This window comes from Choristoneura fumiferana, chromosome 29 (genome assembly GCF_025370935.1).
Source record: "Choristoneura fumiferana chromosome 29, NRCan_CFum_1, whole genome shotgun sequence".
Lineage (NCBI taxonomy): Eukaryota > Metazoa > Arthropoda > Insecta > Lepidoptera > Tortricidae > Choristoneura > Choristoneura fumiferana.
The window spans coordinates 3,297,481-3,310,024 of record NC_133500.1 but is presented as its reverse complement, the minus strand read 5'-3'; the positions used below and the strand labels follow the sequence as shown (position 1 = coordinate 3,310,024).

Genomic DNA, 12,544 nt, shown 5'->3' with positions numbered 1-12,544 from the left:
ATAGTGGCGTTTTTGTACAGACACTTCAACACTTCGAAATACCGGTAGTCAAGTTGGCACCGCTGGAGAGCCTGCAGCACAGCCCAAGTCTCGATCGAATCGAAGGCTTTCTCGTGGTTCACAAATGCAAGGCAAAGGGGGAGGTTATACTCTTCGGTCTTCTGTATAACCCGCCGCAACGTACATGTGGTCTACGATACAACAGCCGTTTCGGAAGCCGGCTTGTTAGGGAGGCTGGAAATCGTGAAACCTGCTTGCGAGACGATTTGTGATGACACTGGAAAACAGCTTGTAAACATGGCTCAGAAGTGAGATGGGTCTATAATTCTTCAGCAAGGTGTTATCACCTTTTTTGAAGATGAGCACCACCACTGTCTTCTGTTCCATGCTTTCGGCGTTCTCCCTTGGTGGAGGACGGAACTAAACGGCGTCTGACGGTCCTTAAGGACTGGTTTACCACACGCCTTCTGGAGTTCGGCTATAATTTCATCGTCACTCGGGGCTTTGTCATTCTTAAGCTGTTTGAGGGCCATACTAATCTCGTACAGGCTGACGTCCGGGATGTCTTCGTGATAGTGTCGGGTTAATCTAGCGCTCACATAGAAGTGCTAAGTGGCTTTGCTCGCAGGACGGATATCTTCTCGAATGGCTCCGCGGACCGGGAGACGAGCTGTCGGTACGCAACAAGATGCGACGACTTGTTAAGTCGATCGCGGTATGCCAATTGAGTGAGACCTTGCTTGTCCAGCAGTGACGTCTTTCGGTGACATATGATGATGATGATGATCTAGCGCTCGGGTCTTTAGCTAGACTTTCGACGGGTGTTCGGGTTGTCGTGTCGCTATCCATAAATCTTCTCGACTTCCCCAACAGCTCAGGTTTGGATGAAATGATTCTGCCCGTCGTCGGTCTTCAACTTCATTATCATCAATATAACTATATTTTGTACCCGTTATCACAATAAATATATTATGATTATGATTAACCGGCTTTGACTACCAGACAGATCTCTGGTAAACACTTTTAGAGCCTCTGTTACGCTTAATAGCCTCTTCAATGCTTTTGTATTAAATCGGCGTACATCGCGCTTCAGAGACTTTGAGATCTGCCTGCCTATTGAACTGCGATAGCGACAAGCGTCCACCAGAGGACTGTTAGCAGCATCTCACGCCTCACCTCCATGAGCCTAAGGCCAGAGCGCGAGAGCCTATTGGTTATAGTACGACGGGTTTTGAATAAAATAGACCCGACCGTATGGACAGCTTCCACAAACCCGTCGTTGTAATCGTCCACGTCGCTACAGGCATTCGAAACGGTTTTGAAGTTTGAGCTGAAAGCTCTCAGGGTTTTGGAGCTGAGTAGGTTCCGGGCGGAGCGTATATTTCATCAGTAGAGACCTTTCAAGCTTAAACTGGATATTTAATGAGCCTCGTACAGGCAAAAGATATTATGCGAAAATTTGGTTGGGAACTATTAATCGGCGAAACAATTTTCACCGAAAAATTAGAGAATCCCATATTAGTAGGTATTAGTTAACAATTAACAACTTCAGTTTTTTATTTTAATACTTGCTCATTAAAAGGGAAGTTTATTAAATCTTGCTTTTCAACAATATCAAAAATATTATTATTATTATTTATCAATATAAATATTGCTCTTTCAATATTGTTATATTTCAACAAAACAACAGACTTATACAGAAAGAAAGAAAAATAAGGGGAAAATACGGAAATACCGAAATACCGGGATACCGGAATAATACCGGTATCGCCATCAACCCAATACCGCATAGCCCTAGCCATTATGTTACAATATTTATATATTTGTAATATGCCATTTTAATAATTGCCTGTTAATTATGAGTATTTTCTTTAATTTCAGTTCACTTGAATGTTGGCTATCCAAGTTTAAGAAAAATATTTTAAAGAATAAATTCCTTAAAAAGCAGTTTATTGCATTTGAGCATTTAAGGCTGCTTTGTAGTGATTACTCAGTTAATATAATTTATCTATCTCTGTTTGCTTTAAAAAGTAGTTTGGTGTTATAATTTATTTAAAGGCAGTTACAGGACTTTCACTTCTTTGTAAATAATTACACTAAAAGGATTTATTGTCAAGAAACTTTACAAAAAGGCGGCTAACTACAAACACTGCCTTTTAAAGAATTACGATTATGCAATTGAAATGCCTTTTAATTTTCAATTATTAATTGTTAGTAATAATTCACTAAAAGGCAGCTTCGGGACTTTAGCTGCCTTTTTGTGAATTATTATAGATTTTAAATAAAATCTCATAATGCATACCACAACTATTTCTTGATACAATTTAAATAAATAGGTAAAAATATAATAAATAACAATGAAATAAGATAGAACAGGCCCGTTTTTACTACTTAAAATCGCCATTGCGTCACATTTTCTTACATAGCCTGATTAAAGTAAAAAAAAACAATTGAAGACTGCTTTCGCCTTTTTCTCAAAAGTAAGTGTTGTCAGAAGACTGCCTTTTTAAAAATGAGGGCAGGGTAGCTCCATTTTAGAGTTGTTACTAGTGTAAAGCCACATTTTATTTATCTGTCGAATTGTATTGTGATGCTCTCTGTCTCTCTCTCTCTCTCTCTCTCTATAGCTTTGATGCGACACAACACACTGCATCAGATAAATGTGAACGCAACCATATAAAATGAAACCGATACCGTTCTGATGCGTCACGACACACCACCACAGATAAAACAATGTGGATGCGGCTTTAGGCTGCGTTCCACCAGAGATATGCGAGGACGCGTTGCGTCCGAGGAATGTGTTTGTCATGAAATAATAGAATAAATAAATAATAAATTAATAAATATCATGGGACCCTTGACACCAATGGACTTACTCCCAAACTAAGCAAAGCTTGTACTATGGATACTAGGCACCGGATAAACATACTTATATGGATATATAATATCATCGTCATCAACATCATCAGCCTACAGCAGTCCACTGCTGGACATAGGCCTCTTCCATGGCGCGCCACAACACTCTGTCTTCAGCCCCTCGCATCCATCCGCCGCCAGCGATCCTCTTTAAGGTCATCCGTCCACCGCGCCTCAGGACGCCCTACACTACGTTTTTCCCGTCCGTGCTCTCTATTTGAGGACTCGTCTGCTCCACCGTTCATCGGTCCTGCGACAGACGTGGCCAGCCCAACGCCACTTCAGCGAGCTAATTCTCTGAGCAATGTCAGTGACTTTCGTTCTTTGTCGGATAATGTGATTTCGGATTTTATCCTTTAAAGAAACCCCTAGCATTGCTCTCTCTATAGCCCGCTGCACTAATAAAACAAAACCATCGATAAAATAGAAACGCTTCATTTGCCTATCCTCGCTCAGCGCAGCTCTAGTGGAAACAGCTCGGCAGAGTTAATGGCAAAAAAATTCCTCGCAAGACATCTTCTCGGCGGAAACGCAGCCTTATAGTGCCAAAATGGCGTCAATAGCCTATCCGCAGCGCACTTATGTGTCACAGATCAGTGGCGCTCATTTTTCTAAAGTGCTAATGACAAAAGCAAATGATGAATACGTGCGGTGTTAAACGAAATGACAAAATACGTTTTAGTTAGATTTAGTAATGTCTGCAACGATTTTTTGACTTGCAATTTTGTCAGTTTATTTCACCCGACTGCCTGGAGGAGGGTTACGTTTTTTTTATATTTTCGTTTTTAGGGTTCTGTGCTTCAGTAGGAAAAACGGAACCCTTAGGATGGACAGACTGGCAGCTGCCTTATTATTGTCAACCAATAAGAAAAATCCGAAAATCTTAATTTTTATGTCTGACAGTCCATGTCACTAAGCATGTTTTTTGCTTAGGAGAAGGATTCTGGTAATACTATATATTCAGAGATATATCTACATTTTTGAGAAACCCTCATTGAGCGAGTCCAGCTGTCACATAGGTAGTCGGTCTTTTATTTATTTACGTGCCTAATTTAATTATTTAGTATTCACATAAAATCCCCCTACGGCAATAATTGGGATCATAAACTTTAATCTGGTTAAATTCCAGACTTATTTAATACCCCCACAAGGACTAATAAAAAAAAACATAAAATTAGCTCATTCTAATTCATTACGCAAAAATAACAAGGTCGCCTTTTAGAGCAATATTGTTGCAGCCTGTCACATTCACTTCGAATTAGTGCTCGATTCGCTCTAAATTTAAATATTCAATTCCAGCTCGGATATTGCCAGTCTAAATATCGATGCCATGTTGTTCTTGAATTTCGTTGCTGACCAGTTGTTTGACCTTTAAATAGGGCAATTGTCGATTATTTTAAAAGTAAGTAAGACTTCTCATCCTTTCGTATGTCCATTTATCTTTTTCTATTTTTTTTTGTTTTACTCTGTAGAAGTTGAATTCGTTGAAAGAAATGAGACTAGAATGCAGTTTTTTTTTCCATTTCTAACATATGAAGTTTAAGTTAACTGTTAAAAAAAAGAAATTCAATCATCAAGATTTCGCCACGCAACTTGATGGGACATGAGCAAAATGCCTCGCAGCAAATGTATTTAAAAAAAATAAAAAAATAGCAGATAAGAAAATATATGTGTGTAGGTTTAAGGCTGCTTGTAGACGTCCGTTGTTTTTACCGGATAACGGACAGTTTTATTTTGCCGGACTTGCGGTGTTGTATGGCTTACAATGAATGTGTGTAGGTACATGCACCGGACACTTATCCGGCGATGAAGCCATACTACACCGCAAGTCCGGCAAAAAATGATCCGTTGTCCGGTGAAAACATCGGACGTCTACAAGCGGCCTAAGGACGGATATTTCGAAAATACCGCAGGGTTAGAATTTGTTTACACACGAAAGTAAAATGGCATGCGTGAATCAGTTTTGAATTGTATACTTACCGAAAGGATAAAGAAAAAATAAAATTAACTAAGTTGACTGTACATGTATAACTATGAAAATTATTCGTGATTAGATTATCAGCGTGGTCCAACCTTCAAGCCTTTTTGGGATTTATGGTAGAAAAATAGTGTTGTTATTTTATTTTTAGATGTTTTTATAAAAGCAACATCCTTCGTATGTCGTATCGTAAAAACATATATATTTGAGCAAGTTAGCACTAAGCTGAGGCCGTATTGTCTATCGCGCGGGCTCTCGCCATCGCTTTCACCATCTCTTTCTGTCACCATCTTACACCGTTAGACAGAAAGAAATAGTGAATGCGATAGCAAGCGTCCGCGCGTTACACAATACGGCCTCTGTTTTATTCCAACTTCTTTCCAAACGACCTTTATGAATGTTCCACAAAACTAACTATGCCAGTTAATTTCGTAACGCTTTTAACTGCACCTTTTACCATTAGAACGTAAAGAATTAGACGACTTCCTAGGAAAATAAAACGTCGAAGAGGTGACGCTTATTATGAAGGATTAGACGGCACATTTGCTTGGCAAATAACACATTCTCCACTCTTTGCCACACCTAAGTTTGAGCGGAAGCAATATCGTTAGAAACACGTGTTAGGAGTGACCCAGTTGCAATAAACTGTAGGGAAGTTTATAAACGGTGGCAAATTGGACCTGTAGAGGCTTCAGAGGTAGTTCTTAGGGTTCCGTATCTTAAATAAGCAAGAAATAATGTAAGTAGAAGCAAACACTATTGCAGTGGGGACCAGGCCGTATTGTCTAATGCCTTGACAATACGGCCTAGACGTAGACGCTTGCTATCGCATTCATTATTTCTTTCTGTCTAACGGTGTAAGATGGTGACAGAAAGAGATGGTGAAAGCGATGGCAAGAACCCGCGCGATAGACAATAAGGCCTCAGGTCGCGCGGCAGGTCACCTATGCGCTGGACTGAACTGACCAGAAGGCCTGTGTAGGAAACCGCGTATCTGACTGTGCCAGACAGTCTGCCAACAGAGATTTGGTGGGAGATCGTACGGAGAGATGTGTCCGGCTCGACTGGTTAGATCATTTGCCCAAAGTCGTCATTTCCTAGTTGCAAAATTTCCGGTCGCGTTTTGTCCTATTCTTAATTTACACCAGATGTATTTATTCCTTACGTGATTTTTCCATTCGCCGATTTTACTAAATGCTTTTTTCCCAATATGCTTTTTTATTGAAACTTATTTTCACAATCGCGTTTTTTTCCCTATTTTAATCGATACAGAAACAGTGTTTACGGACCTCCTACTTTTGTGTAGTTTTGGCCCTTTGGGCCGATGCAAATAATCTGGTAGTTTTGGCATATTTTATGTAAATCTAGTGACAATACCACAATTGGCAGTGTCATCCTGGTAGTCCAGCCAGGATCGTCTCAACGGTTAATGACATCGACTTGAAATTTGGAATGCAAATGTAGTTTGGCTGACAATACAAGTACAGTTAACAAAGAGTACAGTCAGCAAAAAAACTTGTACTTATTAAAAAAATATTTTTTTACCAAAAACTTATTTATGTTTACATTTTTGACGTACCTACGTACCATACGCGGATTTTAGAACGCTGCATGAACAAACTGGGGAAATAATTAGCTTAAAGGTTATCACTCATCAAATAAACAAAGCGTTCAAATATTGTCAACTTGTATTTGTACAGCCGACAATCCGAATAAGCTCGGCTGGAGAATATTTGCCGAATTCTGCGTCGAGAGCCTTACCCAGACAAAATCATGTTTGACAATCACACACACACAAACATCACTCCTGTATTCCCAAATGGGGTAGGCAGAGCACACGAAACGTTACCGCTTCGGAGCCACTTTTAGCAATTGTAAGTTTTAAGTTTGACAAAAACGGTACAATACCGACAGGTTAGCTACCTGTCACTCCGTCCGTTTCCGTTGTCCGTTTTTGTTGTGATTGTGTTACGACATCCACGGAAGAAATCATCATCATCATCCCAGCCTATATACGTCCCACTGCTGGGCACAGGCCTCCTCTCAGAACAAGAGGGCTTGGGCCATAGTTCCCACGCGGGCCCAGTGCAGATTGGGAACTTCACACACACCATTGAATTGCTTCGCAGATTTGTGCAGGTTTCCTCACGATGTTTTCCTTCACCGCAAAGCTCGTGGTAAATTTCAAATGTAATTCCGCACATGAATTTCGAAAAACTCAAGAGGTGCGAGCCGGGGTTTGAACCCACGACCCTCTGCTTGAGAGGCGATAGGTCAAACCACTAGGCCACCACGGCTTTTTTTTTTCACGGAAGAAATGGAAAGGTGTAATTCTAACCCGACACCACACGGGTCTCGCAATCACGTTAACGTTTTAGCGAATGATAATCTTATTAAATGCGCTTTGCTTCATCCCACTAATAATATAAATGCAGTTGTCTTCTTGTTTGCTTGTTACCTAATCACGTCTTAACCGCTGAACCGATTTAGATGAAATTCGGTGTAGAGAGTGTTTAAGTACCGAGAAAGGACGTTGGATAGTTTTATCCCGGAAAACTGCACAGTTCACGCGGGATAAAAATAAATGAAGCAGATGACGCAGATGAAGTCGCGGGCATCAAGCTAGTTTCTTATAATTTTAACCTTAGTGTCGAATATTGTCCGAATAAAAAAAAATAGATTTTAAAAATCCATTGCTCGATTCAACATAAAAGTGCCTGGACTTGGGCAAAGTTAAACCTAGACTTGGGCAAAGTTTAACCGAATGTCACCTGTAACAGGAGCTAATAATTAAACATAGATCGTACTCGTCAGACTGGACGATATTACGTAGTTCAGCGGCTTAAAAATAATGGCATCTTTATTTTCCTCTTTTCATTCAAATTAAATAGTGTTATCAATGTACGTCATCCTAGGGGGGAGTTATTCGGGTTGCTCCCTGCCGCATCCTTTCGCCACCGACCTACGCGACAACACTTCCATCCTCACCACTTAGATGGTTGGCGGTCCTCTACTGTGCGTTTTTCCAGAAATTTCCTGCCTCGCACAGCAAAACTCTGGAATGAACTATCACCTGCGGTATTCCCGGACCGATATGACCTTCAAGTTTTCAAGAAAAGAGCGTACTCCTACCTTATAGGCCGGCAACGCACTTGTGACTCTTTTGGTGTTGCAGGTGTCCATGGGCGATGGTAATCGCTTACCATCAGGCGATCCGCCTGCTCGTTTGCCCCCTATACCATAAAAAAAGGGTTCAATTGACGTCGCCTGTCACCCTACAAACATCAAACATTTTGCATCTTCATTTTACATTGCTTCTTCGAAGTGTAATAGAAATAAAAAAAACTTCTTATTTTTAAAAGTCGCTGAACAAATGTCGTTAATTTTGAGGAGTACGATCTATATTTTAATTATTTGCTCCTGTTATAGGCCACATCCGGTATGTCGGCTTCATGTCGAATTTAAATATTTGGCCTGAACAAGTAAAAATAAGCCTTCCCACGCTTACAAGCCGACTACCAAAGCCAATTACAAGCCCAAAAGTAAATCCCTATGAAAAATTCGCCATTAATCTTCTATATACATCATCATGTACCAACTCGTTATTAGCCTACGCATATAATTATGATTTAACTCGTGAACAATCCAACTCTCTCGATCCAATATAAAAATGCCAAGACTTGGGCAAAGTTATTATGTAATTGGTTTACAAACATGACCAATTTGCGTTCTAAAATTGTGCGCGAAAACATACAAATGAATTGTGTTATGAGTTAGCTTTGAACAAACGGGAATATGGAAGTTAAATGATTTATTGTGCCGAGTTTTGAGTGTTCAAATCTATTAATATTTTTAAATGTGAAAGTTCGCCTTAATACCTAACTAGATCTGTATGAAATTATGCATGCAGATAGCTAGATATATCTTGGAAACAACGCATACGCTGTTTTATCCTGATATTCTCACAGTATCGAAATTTACACAGATGAAATCCCATATTGTCTCATCCGATAAGTAATTTTGGAAAGACGTTATTTATAATAAAGCTTTGCTTACAGTATGATTTCCACTGAACGGCTTGCATCGGATCGGATTGGAAAGAATACGAACAGATACGAACGTTTCATTGTCCAACTGATGGTAAAAATCGCATTAAATCCATTGCTTAGTTTAAAAGACCTATGCGTAGGTACAGACGGAGTGACTTTATTCTATGTAAAGGTTGTTTCTGTGATAGCAGGAAGGTCTAATTTTTTTAAAGTCATTTAATAAAGTCAGATAATACGTAGTAAATGGTCGTAATAATAAAAATCACTTACAGCTTTTCCGTATGGCATCCATTTGGGAGTTTCAGAATACAAAGTTATAAGAGCTTCCAAAGTTTTGATTTCTAATGAAAAACCCGAGTGGGGTTTTACTTTAGATTTGTGTGGTAACTTTTACAGAGCTTATTCGAATAATAGCTTTGCGAGTACGTAATTGCCAAGTTTTGAAGATTCTAAGATTCTCCTAATGTGGGTTTGAACTTACAAAAGAAGCTTAGGTATGCCTATTGCGTCGAATGGGCGGATTTAGTCCAAAATGGCTTAAATATGAGATTTTTATTCGAATAATAATATTTTTGCCCTCCCAGGGCAAAAAATGGCGGTGTCTCAAAAAATACTTTTTAAAGGTTTTAAGTTATTTATACCATTATGTTGTTTAAGTAAGACATTCTTCAATAAATGGTCTTTTATTTGTGTATTTTTTAGATACCGCCTTTGTTTTTAAGAGGGCAGATTTAGTGGCATTGAGTTTTATGCTATTAAGGCTAGAGGTTGTTTAAAATCCTCCTTATGTGGGTTTGAAGTTTGCGTCAAATAGGCGCGTTTAGTCAAAAATGGCTTATGTATTATATGTTTATGCCGCAAAAAAGTATTTGGAAACTCTCAAGTAATCAAAATTAATAGGGTCTGTGCATCTATATGTCAGTAGCCATCTAAAAAGACTCCATACTGCGTACATTTTTTAGGAGGCTTTTTTTGGATATTCATAGATACCTGCAAATTTGTACGGAACCCTCGGTGTGCGAGTCCGACTCGCACTGGGCCGAGTTTTTAGGGTTCCGTACCCAAAGGGTGCCAACGGGACCCTATTACTGAGACTTGTATTGTATTGTAGTAGCTAATTTAAATGTCAGAACACACCTGCAACTTCCAACGAAGTTTGATGACAATCTGAAAAGAAAAATTGTATATAAGTATACACGTGAATATTGAATAGAAAAAGTTAGTAAAATTAGTTCATCTGATGTCACAGACAGAGGCGTAGATGCAAATGTTAACTTATAACACCATTTTTTCGCACTGGATATCAAAAATTCAGTAGTACCTAAACTGGATTATGAAATCGACTTGTAAAATATGTAAATAGTTCAAAATGCAGTGCATTCAAATATGTTCAGGTTCAAAAAACGGTTACATATTTGAATATCGAAAGTTAAAAATACCTACAGGTAAAATTGACGTTTATTTTTAATTTTCGATATTTTGAACATGTCGATGTTCAAAATATCGAAAATTAAAGTATCGACTGTATCGAAATATTGAAAATTAAAATAACGAGTTTATATTGTCAAATGGTTATATAACCTACGTCCAATATATCTAAAATATATTTATCTACAAAAGTGACATCGAAACATATAAATATCGAAGGCCAAAATATGAAAATGAAAAAAATGAAAAGTGGAAAAATATTTTATTTGTTAGGAAAAATAGACTTTACATAATAGTGGCCGGGACCTCCTTGTAAGCTTGAAAAAGCCTGTGTCAGGAGGCTCGGCTCCTCCAACCTTTTGACATGAAAATCGAAGTACAGAGTATCGAATATCCTGTGTAACCCTAACCTAACCTATTGAACATGAATTATCAAAAATATTTGCTTAGGTTAGAACTGTGACCACAACAACGCACAAGTCGAGCGAGCGAAGCGAGCGTGCCACGGCAGCGGCCGGCGAGTGCTAAAAATGACTAGATTATGTAAAATAAATGCTATTAAGAGAAAGGAGCAATAAATAAAGCAGATTTGTACGTACGATATTTTAATTTTCGACATTCAAATATGTTGACATTTACAACAGATATATTGGCTATCGACATTTTTACTCATTCGATATTTTAATCAATCAACATTTCAATCTTAGACATTTTGACCATAGGTATAACAACTTTCGATATTGTGATACAACCGATAATATATATAAATAATAATAATATATATTTTAATTTTCAATATTTTGAACATTGACATTTTAACCGTAGGTATTTTGATTTTCGATATTCAAATATGTAACCTAAAAAAACCTGTGGTTACAAATAAAACTCATGCCTGCATGCATGGTACTTGTTTACTTTCTGTCTTTCGTGCCGCGCCGCGTCCAAAAAGTGAACCAAAACAACTCTTATCTGTGAACTCAGGAGATGACAACTCCGATACCATAATCTGGACGTTTACAAATCACTTCGAAAACTAAACACTTTATTAGTAAAGATGGGCAAAAGTGAACCGAACGCTGGTGAATGAATGATCTTATTGGGCATGAAATTAACACGTGTGTGTTACACGTGTGTAAAAAACATTACAACTCGAATAAACTCGTTTTATATCGATTGTTCGCTCCCGACAGCCCTCCCCCCCCCCCCACACATAGCATTTCGCTGAAACCATTAGTGTTTCGTCGAAGAACTAAAGTCACCGACAGAGCTGTAAAAATATATAAAAATGTAAGTTGAAGTGGCCAGATCACTCGAATGGCAGATAACCGTTGGGGGAAAAAAGTTCTCGAGTGGTGACCCCGAACCGAAAGATGAAACGTTGGCAGGCCTTCCATTAAGTGGACTGACGACATCGTGAAAGTTGTGGGCAAACGTTGGATGCAAGTGGAGAGTTGTCGTGGCGTTCTAAGGGGGAGGCATTTGTTCAGCAGTGGACGTCTTCCGGCTGATGATGATGATGATTAGATTCGTTTCTGAGATCCCCGACTTAACTAAAATAAATAAATTCGAATATTTCAGCAAATGGTGAGATTAGTTTAACGAAACACCTCTGAAAAGGTTTTTGTTGGTATTTACCATTTAAAATGTGGCCCACGGCCTTTGACGGTGTATGAAAAGGTTTGTGAACTAAAATTTAAAAAAAAAACTGAGAAAATGTAGACAGTTGTCAAAACGGAACTACTATCTTTTTACCTTGCTCTTTCGCTATTACCAAGCACGTATGTTGCATGACAGCTGCGTACGTACGACACATAAATGTATGTTACTTATCGTGCAGAATCCATCTTCCTTCGCTTCTATATAAATCAATACACATGTCAAACAGACCCAACTATTACAAACAATGCATAAAATGCGTTTCGAGGTTTAAAATACACAGAACTATTCCCATCACAGACCGACACAAAAAGCTTAAACAAAACAAAGACCGTTTAAAGTGTGTGCCAATTGCGTCAAATCGCTAAATAAATAAATAAATATCACGGGACAATTCACACCAACTGACCTAGTCCCAAAGTAAGCTTAGCAAAGCTTGTGTTATGGGTACTAAGCAACGGATAAATATAATTATATAGAGATACATACTTAAATACATATTAACACCCAAGACCCG

The 12,544-nt window shown here is 38.6% G+C and overlaps 1 protein-coding gene across 1 annotated transcript in view; it reads right to left on the bottom strand.

Moving 5' to 3' along the window:
- Positions 1-10,099, bottom strand: part of LOC141444061 (sex peptide receptor-like) — a 310,529-nt gene extending 300,430 nt beyond the window's left edge. The window contains exon 1 of the mRNA XM_074109496.1: positions 10,081-10,099. The gene's annotated coding sequence lies outside the window, so the exon portion shown is untranslated. The remainder of the gene's footprint in view (positions 1-10,080) is intronic.
- Between the last annotated feature and the right edge of the window lie 2,445 nt (positions 10,100-12,544).